General features: G+C 45.9%; 1 protein-coding gene across 3 annotated transcripts in view; it reads left to right on the top strand.

The window, feature by feature from the left end:
• Positions 1-1456: 1456 nt before the first annotated feature.
• The window catches only part of TBL1X (transducin beta like 1 X-linked), a 192724-nt gene continuing 180927 nt past the window's right edge, over positions 1457-13253 (top strand). The window contains exon 1 of one of the 3 annotated variants that reach the window (XM_014250990.2): positions 1457-1777. The gene's annotated coding sequence lies outside the window, so the exon portion shown is untranslated. Of the gene's footprint in view, positions 1778-2920; positions 2937-13253 lie in introns of those variants that run through there. The other 2 variants (XM_005516617.3, XM_088051657.1) reach the window with 2 other exon arrangements.

The raw sequence follows: 13253 nt of genomic DNA, 5'->3' as shown, positions 1-13253 counted from the left end.
TGTTGTCCTGACTTGGGTGATGTCATATTTTTCCATCAGGATACTGGGTGACAACACATGTGTAGGCTTTGGGCTAAATGTATAACGAGCACGAAATTCCCTTTAATGTCAAAATAAGACCAAAGGAGAATAAAAGAGTGGAAAGGTCATATGGAAAAAAAAACCTCCAATAATAAATATGACTTTCGGGGCCCCGCGAGTCTGGCTGTCACCGGGATGTGCCCACCGAGGCAGACACCCCGACAACATCCCGATAATCTTATTATTTGCATGACATTAGCCATGAGGCCGGGGGGTGGGGAGGGGTGGGGGAGGGGAAGGGTTGAAAAGGCCTCCGAAAGCATCCTGGCGGCCCCGGGCGACCGGCCGGGCCCCTCCCGGTGTTGCGGTGGCAGGCGGGCGGGGCCGGGCGGGCAGCGGCCCCGCCGGGCTGGGGGCTGGGCGCGGCGCGGATTGCCGTGCGCAGCTACTCGCGGCGGTGCGGTAGCGGCGCGCGGGGCCCTGCGGAGCGCGGTAATGATGTCAACTTGTTATTTACTTTGCAGCGCCGGGTGACGGCGCAGCACGAAGGGAGAATCAATCAGCCGCCGGGTGACCCGCCAAGCGCAAAAAACCGGGAGCCGGGCGGGGGAGGGGAAGCACATGGAGCCGCGTTGCATCATCCGCCCGGGGGTGGGGGGGACACGGACGCGACACGGGGACACGCGTGGGACGGGCGCGCTGCGGGCTAGAGAGTCGCAGCGTTGCTGCCCGCGGGTGTGGCGCCCCAGCGAGATGCAATAAAGCCCGTTCGTGTCGATTCCCAGCCCGCCCGGTCCCGCGCCCCGGGGTGCGAACTGGGCACCGCCGCCCGCCCCGGACCGGGGCAGCGGTGGCGGCGGGGGGGGCGCCCCCGCAGCCCCGCCGGGCCCGCCCGCCCGCGCGGGTGCGGGGGGCGAGCGGCGGCGTCCCGGGCGCCGGAGCGCGCCCCGCGGTGCCCTGCGCGGGCAGCACCGGCCACAGCCGCCCGAGCGGGCCCGGGCCGGCCGCGGGCCCGAGCGTGCGGGGCACGGAGGGCGGCCGCGGGCACCGCGCGCCGGCCGGCAGCAGGGAACGCGGCGCTGCCCGGCGGGCGGGGGAGGGGAGGGCCGGGCTGCCCTCCGTATGTGTGCCTGGTTTGTCACCGGGTTTCAGTTGCGGGGGGGGTGCCAAAGCACAACATAACCACAGGCGGGGCGAGGGCCGGCGGCACCCCGGGGCATCCCCGGGGGCGTTGGCGGCGGCGCCTCCTCGAGTTGCGCGTCCCGGCGTGCGGGACCGACGCAGGTGGGGGAGGGCGCGGCCGGTTCGCCCCCCACCCGCCCCGGCCCTCCCGGTGCGCCCCCTCCCCCGCCGTCCCCTCCCTCGCTCCCGCCCGGTGGCGGCGGCCCCGGGCGCGGCTGTGGCTCCCCCTCGGCGCTGCTCCCGCCGCCGCCGCGCGTCCGCACCGGCCCCGCCAGCCCCCCCTCACCGCCATTCCGCCCCAAAACTTTCCGTTTCCCCCATCCCACTCTCCGGGACTTCCTTGTGCCGCCCGTGCGCGCGGAGGGGGGGGAGGAGGCGTGTGCGGCGGCGGCGAGGGGGGATTCGCAGCCTCCTGGCAGGCTGGCCGGGACCCCGGGGGAAGAGGAGTTGCACCATGCGCGGCAAGTGAGGGAAAGTCTCCGCCAGCAGCAGCGCCGCCGCCCCCCGCAGAAGTTGGGGCTCTCCCCGCCCGCGGGAGCGGGAGCTGTGCCTTTAACGCCCGCTGCGCCGCGAGGTGAGTTCCCGAGGCGGATTATTCATCCCGGGGACCCTGTTGTGGTTTCTTTCCCCCCCCCCCCCCCCGTCATTTTGGTTTTTGTGTGTGGCTTTTTTTTTTTTTCTAATTCCCCCTTTCCTTACGCTTGTCCTTCCCGGCGCAGCCCCCCGAGCCCAGCCCAGCTCGGGGCCCGCTGCCCCCGCGTCCCCTCTGCAGCCTGACCCGCCCGGGGGGGAGGGGGTCGCTTAACCGCCGCTTGCTATGACGAAGTTTTTTGAACCCGGACGTTTTGGGGTCTGTTTGGGGATTTTGGGGGTGTTTTCTTTGGGCCGAGGTGATGCGTGTGTGTGTGGGGCTGCCGTGCCCGTGGCGGGTGTTTTGCAGCTGCCCCCGGGCAGAGCGACCCCGAGGCGTGGGGGAGGGGAGGGGGGGGCAGTTTCTCTCTAGTTCTGAGACAGTATTTTAATGTATGGGAGGGTTTATTAAGAAATATATAAATGCTCGGGGAGGTGGGGGAGAGAAATGCGAGGTATTCACGCTCCAGTGTGGAGTTTGCAGAGGCTGGGTGGGGGAGGGGATCCCATTCATCGCCAGGGCTTGAATCAGCAGCGGGCGGAGGGGCCGGTCGCTCCCCTACATCGAAGTTTACTTCCAAGTAGGTAAACAAGTTCGCTCCTCGCCCCCCGCCCCGTGCCCAGCCCCCCGGAGCCGCGCTGCCCCCGGCCCCGCTCGCAGCTCCGCGGCCGCCGGCGGGGCGGGGTGCGGGGAGCCCGGCGGGGCCGGAGCTGCGGGGCCGCCGACCTGTTGCGCGTCCCGGGCCGGCGAGCCCAGCCCCGGAGCGGGTGGGCGCCCTGCCCCCGGTACTGTCACCGCGCCGGGCAGGGTCCCCATTTTGTGGTGCGCGTTCAGTCTCGGCGGTGGGGGCTGATAGGTGGGTTCGGTGCGCGGCTGAATATTGGTGTGGTGTGATGTAAGGCGAATGACCCTTGACCTATTTAATGATATGTTGTCGGGTTCTCGGGCAGGCATCCTGCACAGCGCAACAAGGGGCAAAAACACCAAGCCACACCCTAAAAGTTCGGCTCGCATATTAATTCCTCAAAGTCGGCGTTCAGACGGAATAAAGGCTCCCCTTTATGTGCTGCCTTAACATGCCTCTTTGCTGCTCTCCACGAGGGTTCGTACGGCGTTTCTCCCTTCCTGACGCACGAGCCTTGGAGTGTGGATGTGGATGTGTGCCGTGGGGGAGGGGAGGCGGGCTGTTCGGCGGGGCTCGCCCACCGCCTCCTCCAAAAAAACGAAAATATTGCAGCATAATGTTGCAGAAACCTAAAATATTCCATTGAAAAGACTGATGTTTTGAAATAAAATGGAGTGTAAAATTAAAATTTCGGGACTAGTGTTCTAGGCTAATAGTATGAAAATAAACATATTATGCCAGAGGGAGATCTGATTGTAGGTAATAAATACAAGGTCTTTACTCTTGACAAATATAATGTCATATCTTACTTCCTTGCCCCGTTTATTAGTGGTCTTTTAACCAAGACTACTTGTGTGGATGTATAAGGTTTAACATCATATACCCTGTGTACCGTGTGGCTGCACATGCTGGGTTTAGGCCTCTCCCTGTCCTGCAGTCAGTGTTCTGTCATGTACAGAGACATTGGGCAGGTTTTAAATTAAACATATCCATTTTGTGATAGCAGATGTTGTTGGCATAGAGAGCCAGATTTGTCCTAGTGTGTGTTTTGGTGTTGTTGGTTTTTTTGTTTGGCTTTTTTTTTTACAATTACAGATAATAATTGCAACATCTCAACAACAGCAATAGTAAAACAGGGAAGCTTTCCCACAGAAGATTTGTAGAGGGGGTGGGAGGAAAAAGGAAAGCAAGAGGGGGAGGATGCTATCACATTAAAAATGCGTTGAACCTCTCTTGTGCTATATGTAATAATGGTAAAAACAGTGGAATTTTGAGCAGAGCTGCTGTAGTTGTCTCAGTGTTTAACACCTTCAGTGAGCTATGCAATAAGCAGGGGCAGGGCAACCCTGCATGTACAGTCTGGGGAATGAGAGGCTGGAAAGCAATGCCAGGAAAGGGACCTGGGGGTCCTGGTCAATGGCAAGTTGAACATGAGGCAGCAGGAGGCTGCCCTGACAGCCAGGAGGGCCAACCCTGACCTGGAGGGCATCAGGCACAGCATGGCCAGTGGGCAAGGGAGGGGATTGTCCCACTCTGAGCTGGAATGGCCTCACCTCGGGTGCTGTGGGCAGGTTTGGGTGCCACAGTATACAAAAGACATTCAGCTGTTAAGAGTCTCCAAAGGAGGACCATGAAGGGCCTTGAGAGAGATCTGTATGAGGAGTGGCTGAAGTCCCTTGGCTTGTTCAGATTAAATGAGACTAGGGAGAGACTTTATTGCAGTCTACAGCTTCCTGACAAGGAGAAGCAGAGGGGCTAGCACTGATCTGGTCTCTGTGGTGAAGGACCTGAGGAAGTGGCCTGGAGCTGTGCTTGGGCAAGTTTAGGTTGGATGTTAAGGAAAGGCTTTCCACTTGTAGGGTGGTTGGGCGCTGGAACAGGCTCCCCAGAGAAGAGATCACAGCACCAAGCTTGATAGGGTTTAAGAAGAATTTAGATGATGCACTCAGGCACGTGGTGCAATTCTTGGCATGTCCTGTGCAGGGACAGGAGTTGGACTTGATGATCCTTGTGGATCCCTTCCAACTTGGTATATTCTATGATTTTAAGGTTTGTTTTTTTTTTTCCCCTAAGATGAAAAAGTGTGTCTCAGAAGCAAAGAGAATTAAAAATTACACATACATGTAAACACTGGCAACTGCAGAACTGTCCAGGTCTCTTAGGACATAAAAAAGCCCTCTGCAGATAAGCTGTCATCTGAATACATCCTCTGCCCTTCCCCCACCCAACTGAGTAAGATGACTCCACTGTTCTCTGCTATGTCACTGCTGTGAGTTATGCTACTGTTCATTTTTTTTAAATGATTGAAGATTTCTCCACAATAAGTATCGAAAGAGCAAAAGTAAGTTAAATCATTGCTAGGGAAGGGGCACCTGGAATTGTCAGATTTCTGCTCCACCAGTTTGCCCAGGTTTCACCAAATCAGAAAATATGCTGAGTTAGAAGGGACCTACCAGGACTGAGTCCAGCTCCTGGCCCTGTGCAGGACAGCCCCAAGAATCCCGTCACGTTTTGAACTCTCTCAGGCTTGGTGCTGTCATCTCTTTACTGGGGAGCCTGTTCCAGTGCCCAATCACTCTTGGGGTGAAAAACCTTTGTCTGGGTCCTAACCTGTACCTCCCCTGATTCAGTTTCATGCTGTTTTGGTCCTGTCATTGATTGTTGGATGGGCTTTTCTCATTTTTGTTAGGACAGGGACCAGAAGTAGACGTGCTGTCCACTTGATATATCTAATATGCCATGGCTTCCTGAATGGAGAGTCCCCCTCTGTCAGCAGCAGCTGTTATAGGCCTGTCATCCTTTTGCTTGGAAGGAGTAGAGAAGAATGTCTCTGAGTGTGGATGGGATCTTATTTCTCAGTAGCTGAGAGAAGTCAGCAGTGTGATACGATTAAGTTTTAGCGATGTGCTCGGTTTGGTTCACTGTGGAGATGAGGCCAGAATAGCCATCCCAGGTTTTAGGTTTAGGCTGCTGGGTGATTGCCACAGGTAGTGGGGTGGGTGCGTACATCAGTGCCACTCCACTCGCCCTTGCTCTTTGCTGCTGCTAGGAGTCCAGAGTTGGATTTTGTGTTGTATTAAACTGATGCTGTTTGTATTTAATGGTGCCTTGCAAGGGGCCCCCATGCAAATCAGGGCCATTTGGGGAATGTTGTAGACTGTGGTTCTCATCCTAAACAGGTTTTAATGTAGGTGAGGGGGACAGAAATCCAGGAGGGTAAATGCTGGAAAAAACTGACTCAGTAACAGCAGCTGATTGTAGTGCCTTATCTGCAGGACCACGGTGTGATCTCAGCTGGTAGGAGAGAGAGGAGTTGTTAACACCTGGCGGCACTGCTGCTGGTAAATCTGTCTGCCTGAAGAGGGGTGGGCATCATAATGTGATCCATATCCTGGATTCGCTTTACTATTGCTCTTTCAATTCCTATGTATACCAGCCTGCCTATAAAGTTATCCAGGTTTTGGAACTCTTGGGACAGCTTCTTTTTTTCATACTCTTCATTATGTGGCAAGATGGAAGTAATTTTGTAAACTCTTTTTTCAGCTCCTAAATTAAAACTCCACTCCCTCTTCCCCTCCCTCATCTTGCCTATTTTTAGTTAGGAGGAAATAGCTGACCTCTTTACAGAGAGAACCCAGACCCCCTGGGTGCCATTTATAGGTTTCTACCAAATGGCCTACTTGGACAAGTTGGTTGAAATTAAACAAAAACATTGGAACTACGGCTGTACATAGGAATAGCAGCCTTCCTGTCAGTACAAAATCTGTCATTTTAATGATACTGAAACAAGCATACAAAGGTGAAAAATAGGGTTTAGGTTATTTTTCTTCAGTATACAAGGGAATATTTTAAAGGTTTGTTTTGGTTTTTTTTGTTGTTTGAGTGTTGTTGTTGTTGCACTCTGATCATTGATATAATGGAATTTAGTTTGAGGATGACCAATAGTGTTTTGTTTTACAGTCACAGGAAGTCCCCCGAAGTTAGGGCTGTGCAAAAGTTAAAAGCAGTCAAAGAAGGGTGTTCATTAAGAAAACATCAGTTTCTTACCAGCTGTCCTCATGTGTAGAGATTTTGTCCTAGACAGAGATTTATAAACTATAGTTACTCATGTTCAGGTTCTGTAGAAATGTAAATTTGCTTCTGCTAGCTTGACTGAAAGCCAGTTTAACTCCACAATGGGTATGTGACGGTTTTTGAAGGTAAAGGTGCACAAGCCTTTTAGACTGATTTTCTTGAGCCTCTTTTCCTATGCATATTTGTATTTATTATAACTGCTACTAAAAATACTGGCCTGTAGCAATAGTTATTGCATTTCTTCATTTGTTGTTTGAAAAGAGAAGAATATATTGCTCCTGTAATCTTCTGTTGGGGTCTCAGCCACCAGTTCCTTGCTATACTTCAGGTTATGATCATGAGTGCATCTTGACGTTGGGTGCATCTGACGATGAGGCTTCCATCTTTATAATCCTATCCACTTCATGCAGTTAAAGGGGCCTTGTGATGTTTAACCCATTTCTTGACAGCCTCTGTTGTTAGTATGAACAATTAATATCTGTCCTGTTTAAGCTGGAGGAGTGCTTATAAAAAGTCGTAATTTTGTGTGAAGCAACAATGGAAATTCCTGCCAAGAACCCTGTTGTGGTCATGCAGTACAAAATCATGATGATAGTTCTGTAGTATGAAGAAACAATTATTTTAATATTTTAGCTAAGTGCATTGCATAACTACATTTTGGCTTGGGTGTTGAACCATAGTCATTTGGTAGGCGAAGTTACACAGCACACTGAATGTGTGGATGAACAGTGCCTTGATGCTTAGATGACATGACTTATGGTCTGTTTCTGAGCAGATGAGTAGTACTAAGAATTCTCTATTTATGCTCATCAAAATACTCTCATCTAATTAAGTAGTGAGTTTTATTGACCCTTTGCTTTTGGAAGGTGAAACTAAGCTTTTTAAAGACCAGTGTTCTCCATTAGTATGTAACAGTTGCTCTGTATATCACTCCAGTGCCATTCGAAGTGTGATTGCATTTAGTGACCTAAGTTTCATTTAAGCTGCTAATTCTTAGTTACAGTTTCACCTCTTACTACTGTGTAGAGGCGTTAGCATGCATTCTGATATATGAAATCACAATTTCTTTTAATGAAAAAATGTAGTAATGTTAATTATGGTTTTATGGGGTTTTTTCCTATTGAAACACAACTTTCCCATACCTCCAAGAAATTACCGATAGAGCAAAAAGCAACATTTTTCCCTTAGACATTTAAATTACTTGGAAAATATGCTTTGACATTGTCTTCAAGAAAACAAAGAGGATTTTACTTTGGTGGATAGATTCCTTTTGTCATTCTGCAGCATAATGCATTTGCTGTACTCCTTTTTGAAGGCAGCAAACTGCACTGGATGTACAGTGACAAACTTTGGCTTCTGCTATATTTTGCTGTGTAGCACCATCAGCTCTTCATTAATCCTCTGCCATTGAGTGGAGACTCTGCAGAATATTCTCTTGTTAAAGAGTGGAGCCAACTATTTATGATTTATATTTCCAAATCAAATAGTCATATTACAGAGGCCCTGCTGAAAGGGAGCAGTTCCATTGTTGTTATTAACATGTATACAGTGTTGTGTTTCATGCTTAGAAGTATCCACTGCTGAGTTTGTGCGAATTTGAACACAACCCATAGCATACAGCAAAATAATTGGAAATATGTTCTTCCAAAAGAATTGACCTTCACAGTGTGCAATTAATAAATACATGAGATTTTTATGAAGTAAAAATATGGATTTTTTTTTTTTGTAAACTCATGTGTGTTTGTAACAGAATGAGGAATTGTTATAACAACACGATAGTTTCAGTGTCATTTAGCAGCTACAAGTTGCTTGTTCACTGTCCCAATGAGTTTAGTGTGTTTGCTGCTGGCAGAGGATATGCGTGTGTCCAGAGACCCATTAGTATTAAGACTTGTGTTAGCCCATAGTCTCAGCTGGGATTGTAGAACAGGAATCAGTTTCACAAATACTAATTGTTTAAAATGAACTACACTAAATGTTGTGTGCGAGTGCATGCATATGCATGTATATATGCGTACATGGATAGCCTTAGGGTAGTCCAAAAAGCAGTTTAGCAGAAAAAAACAGTGTAACCCTGACTTTGGAGAGTGGTGCCAGTGGCTTGACTCTCACGCCCTGAACTAGGATGTGCTCAGGTCAGCAGCACCTGAGGTGTTGCAGAGCCAGTGAAATGACTATGGGCTGGGCCAGGCTGGATGTCAGGTTTTGGGAGAAGACAGAGGTGAAGGCAGCACCCTTTAATTACGTGCTTGAGATGTGGCAAGGCCAGGAATGCATACTGTGCTTGTACATCTGACTGAGCCTGGTGAGACCAGGAGGCGACAGCTGGGCTGGGACATGCATTCAAACATCAGAATTATGTTCTCTTCATTTTTTAAATTTTTTTTTCTCTTCTTTTTTGTTTTTGGTTGCTCTTAGAAGTAAAATTTAAATCCTGATCTTGACAGAGAGATTGAGGTAAAATTCCCCTCCACCATAGTGTTCTCCACAGATAGGGTTGAGCTTTACAGATAAGTTAGGACTGGGAATCCAAGCACAGACAGTGTGGGTTCATATTGTGGGGATTAGTTTCCAAGGATATTTATCTGTTGCTTTTTACAGTTACAAAACAAACTTAACTCTTTTCATGCCTATTTTACATGCACACATGAGTTTCACCTCTAAGAAATTGGATATAGAATTGGTTAAAACATATGAAATATTTTCTATGTATTACAGAAGGTACTGGTAATGCTGCTAAATATGTGGACTCAAGTATCTCTCCTTGCATCTGAACTTTCTGCTTTGGTTTTGTTTCTACTTTTTGGTTTGTTTTGGTTTTTTTCTTTTACTTTTTGGCTTTAGTTTTGCCTTTTTTTTAATGTAAAAGCGTCTGTACTTTTTATAGTTTCCTTTTTCAGTTGTTGACTTTTAAACTAAAATACTGTAAACTGGGAGGCACAGATAAAAGGCATGCCTAAGGATTATTCTAATGAGGAAAACATCTTCCTTCCTATGCCAGTTCTCAAAAAATGAATATAAGGAGCAGAAGCAAGTACATTTTTAGTAACATTACATGGTGTTCACAAGACAGATTTTATATCATTCTGTGAAAACAATTCAAGGTTCCTTTATTTTCATTTTGACTACTACTGGGTTTGTTTGGGTTGCTGGTGTTGCAACTCCATAACAATGCTAATTTGTATTTGGAGGAATCTGTTTTTGTACTAAAAAAACCCAAACTCTCAGCTCTGATACTCCTGCTAGTATCAGTAAAGGTCTTACATAATAAGTTAATTTAAATGAGCCAATTAGTTTAAAATTAGTGCGTGACAGTATATCATAAAATTTGTCCAGCTTCATTCTCACAGGATTTGATGTGCTTGGAAGAAAAAAAACTCTGAAGCTGAAAGGGTGGCCCAAGATGCAATATTTGAGTGGAAGGAAAGAACCTATTTATTACATACAGCTCAAATTTTCTAACGTATTAACATAATGGTTTTCCTCACTGGTGGTGAATGAGAATTACTTTCCTGGGAGCCTACCATCCTGTCTTTGCTACCTAGTCTGATAGTGCTGGATAGAGGTTAGGTAAAAAGTGAATGTAGCTTAAGCCCTTATGGGAACTTTACAAGGAAGAGGAAGATGAGTGGGGGTAGGCTACCTTGAAAGCTGGGATTCAGTGGTTTTAACCTGCTGACCATCAAGTGGACAACTGTTTTTCTGTTTGGGGTTTTTTTTTGGTTTTTTTGGGTTTTTTGTTTTTGTTTTTATTTTGTCTTGTTTTTTTGGTTTTTTTTTTGTTTGGCTAAGATAACACGTCTTCAAGAAAACCCTTATTCCTGTGCCTTTCTTCAGTGTTATGATGGTAGTATGTATTGTATGTGGGTACTTTATAATATGTTATTTTGTGGTTACAGAATGGCTTTTTGTGTGTGTCTAATTTTTCTAATGTTACAAATTTGTATGCTCACTGTGGCTTGAATCTTCTATTTTAAATTTTGCTTAGGCTAAGCAATAAATTCTTCATGGTATCTACTATGTTACCAGCAGCATATATTTTCAGTTTAAAAACCATTTGAAACATGGAAGGGTTCTGTGTTCTCTAATGATACGTTAAATGCAGTTATACACTGTCAGTTTGATCATGTGCACTGAATGGTGGCTTCGTAGATAAGATTTGTTGTGCACAGCAAATGTTTGTGTACGTGGAGTCCAGTGTGAAAGAAATTTAATTTCCTCTTACTAAAAATAATACAGTGACCTGCATCTTCTACCTGTTTAAAAAGTGCTCAGATAATTGCAGTGAATGATTTTGCAGTTCTTTGCTCCTGTATTCATTTTGCCATGAGCTTTTAAGTACAACATTTTTCCTTTTTTTTAATGTAAATTTGAATATATATATCTAAGGAAAGAAAAGATCTGTTCCTTTGACAATCTCACAAGGTAATTGATAAGGGCACACCTTTTCACAGCTGGGTAAATCATTTACATTCAAGTTATAGTGGAATGTTATCTGCCTACCATGCTACAGAACTGCTGTGAAGAATTTATGAATTACTGCTTTTGGAGAATTTTAAACAGCAAAACATATTGTCAGTTTATTTTGTTGCTAGTTTATTAAAACACATGAATGTAAAACTCTACTTACTAGAGTATAATCCCATTTTTCCATCAGCTTATCCATTAGGATAGCAAAGTATCAAAAGAAAATTACAGAACAAAATGTTTTTTCTCCCTTTCAGTGTTCAGAGTTAGAAGTAATGATTGCTTTAATTTGTTAATCTTCTATTAATCTGTAAGTTAGTTTCCTGGCTAACAGAGTTGGGTTTAGGGTATTAGTTTGCCTCAGAACAAGCCTTAGTTGTTTTTTTTCAAACTTTTTGTAATTGCCTTTAAACCTTTCTTTTAATTACCTCCTTCCACAGCAAAAAATCTGTTGGGGTTTGCAGTGGCGTTTAAGAGGTTTTATTTTAATGCCTATTTTCTATTCTCCACAGTCTTTCTTTTCTGACAGCTCCACGATACCTAGGTAACTCCAGCAAGGACAGAGTTGATGATACGTTTGAGTTCTGAACGTTCAACAAATCCTGTTAAAGCTATGGCCTGATGTTGCAAAAATGTGTTTGGCTTGTGCAGGAGACTTCTAGGATCAGGCCTTATATGATGGCAGCACAGATTCTTGACTGATTAAGTAAACATTTCTGAGCCTTTTTTATAGCAACAGATGATGTGCATGATTTTAGTGTTAGTCACAGCAGGCAGTGTTCCTGTAATGAACTGGAGATTGTGGTGTCCCTCTCCTTTCCCCTAGCCCACATAAGCGGGTTTTTTTTTGTGTGGCATAGCTTTCAGGGTCTGTTTGGAATATAATTCTTATCTGAATCTTTTCCATGTATTTGGAAGTTTCTGTGGCTGACAGATGTGAAGTTGAGATCTAGAGCCTGGTTTCTTCAAAATGTGCAGGAGCTGTGTTGGCTCTGTCAAAATTTACTGGGCTTAATATTTTGCAGTATAAAGTGTAAGAATTGGTTGCAGACACATACATTGAAAAGTGACATATATTTGAAAGTAGATGGTTGGAACCTATGACCTTTTACAGTGAAGTGCCCTTAGTTTTTCAGGCAAGGTCACATCAAGAGGTTTAAAAAACTAGCAGAGCCTGGCAGGCAGTGGCAGGATGGTTTCATTGTCTGGATCATGGGTAGCCTCAAAACTTCTACCAAATGTGACCTGTTACATCCAAAGCCCAGCACCTTGGGACTGACATTGGATGCTTGTCTTGTGCAAGGGTTGCACCATAGCCTCTGTGGAGAGTCTATAACACCTTTTTTTTATTCTAATTTACTGTTTTTCTCTGGGGTGGCTGCTCTGTGTTTGACTGTAGTAGATAAGGAAAAAGACACAGTAGGATCATGACATGTATTTACTTCACCTTAAGCATAAATTTTCTAACTTCTTCTTGTTTGATGACTCAAACATCCTACAAATAGTTGTCTTAAATAAATGTTTAGCTACTTATGCTATTAGCATTGTCTTGTTATTTTTGTCCTTGGAAGTACATATGGTACATTCTGGTGTTTTAAGTGGTGCCGGTGTCTTGCCAGCCTATTTAAAGTGCTAACGTATGTGAGAAAGTGTGCCCTGTGGCCTGAAACATCATTCCTGTATTTGCCAATTGCCTCAGTCTTTTAATTTCTGTTTGTATGTGTTGCATTTGGTTAGGTTGAATTTATTATTGATTTCAGCTGTTTGCAAATAGTCTACTGACAGAGCATTTGCTCGTGTCTCCATTGAGCCAGCATTTTACTCTCATTAGTCTATGGATGTGTTCTTTTGAATGTTCGCCAAATGTGTTCATAAAGCCAGTGAAATTAATAGGAAAAGTGGGAGAGCTCTGTCACCTGTTATTTGCAAACAACATTATGAGACTGCCTTTCAGTGTTTGATCATAGTATACTACATTCATTTTTCCCCCCCATGTTTTCCCTTTTTATTCATTCAGGTTTTACGAACTTGCCATCATATACAGCCATTTCCTCAGCAATGTCAATTAACTTTTTTTTTTTTTTGGTATATTTTGGTTTGATTTGGTTTTGAATACTAAAGCTACTAGGTAAATAACAACAGTAACATCTATCAGTTCTGTAATTCTGTAGTTTCAAATCATGGCTTGCAAGCTACTAGGGTAGACAGGATTGTTTTTTGTAGAGAGCTGTGGGGTTTAAAAAAAAAAGAATG

This window comes from Pseudopodoces humilis, chromosome 2, assembly GCF_049639895.1.
Source record: "Pseudopodoces humilis isolate 2021_Gansu_Grassland_sample_001 chromosome 2, ASM4963989v1, whole genome shotgun sequence".
Lineage (NCBI taxonomy): Eukaryota > Metazoa > Chordata > Aves > Passeriformes > Paridae > Pseudopodoces > Pseudopodoces humilis.
This window is presented reverse-complemented; position numbering and strand designations above follow the sequence as displayed.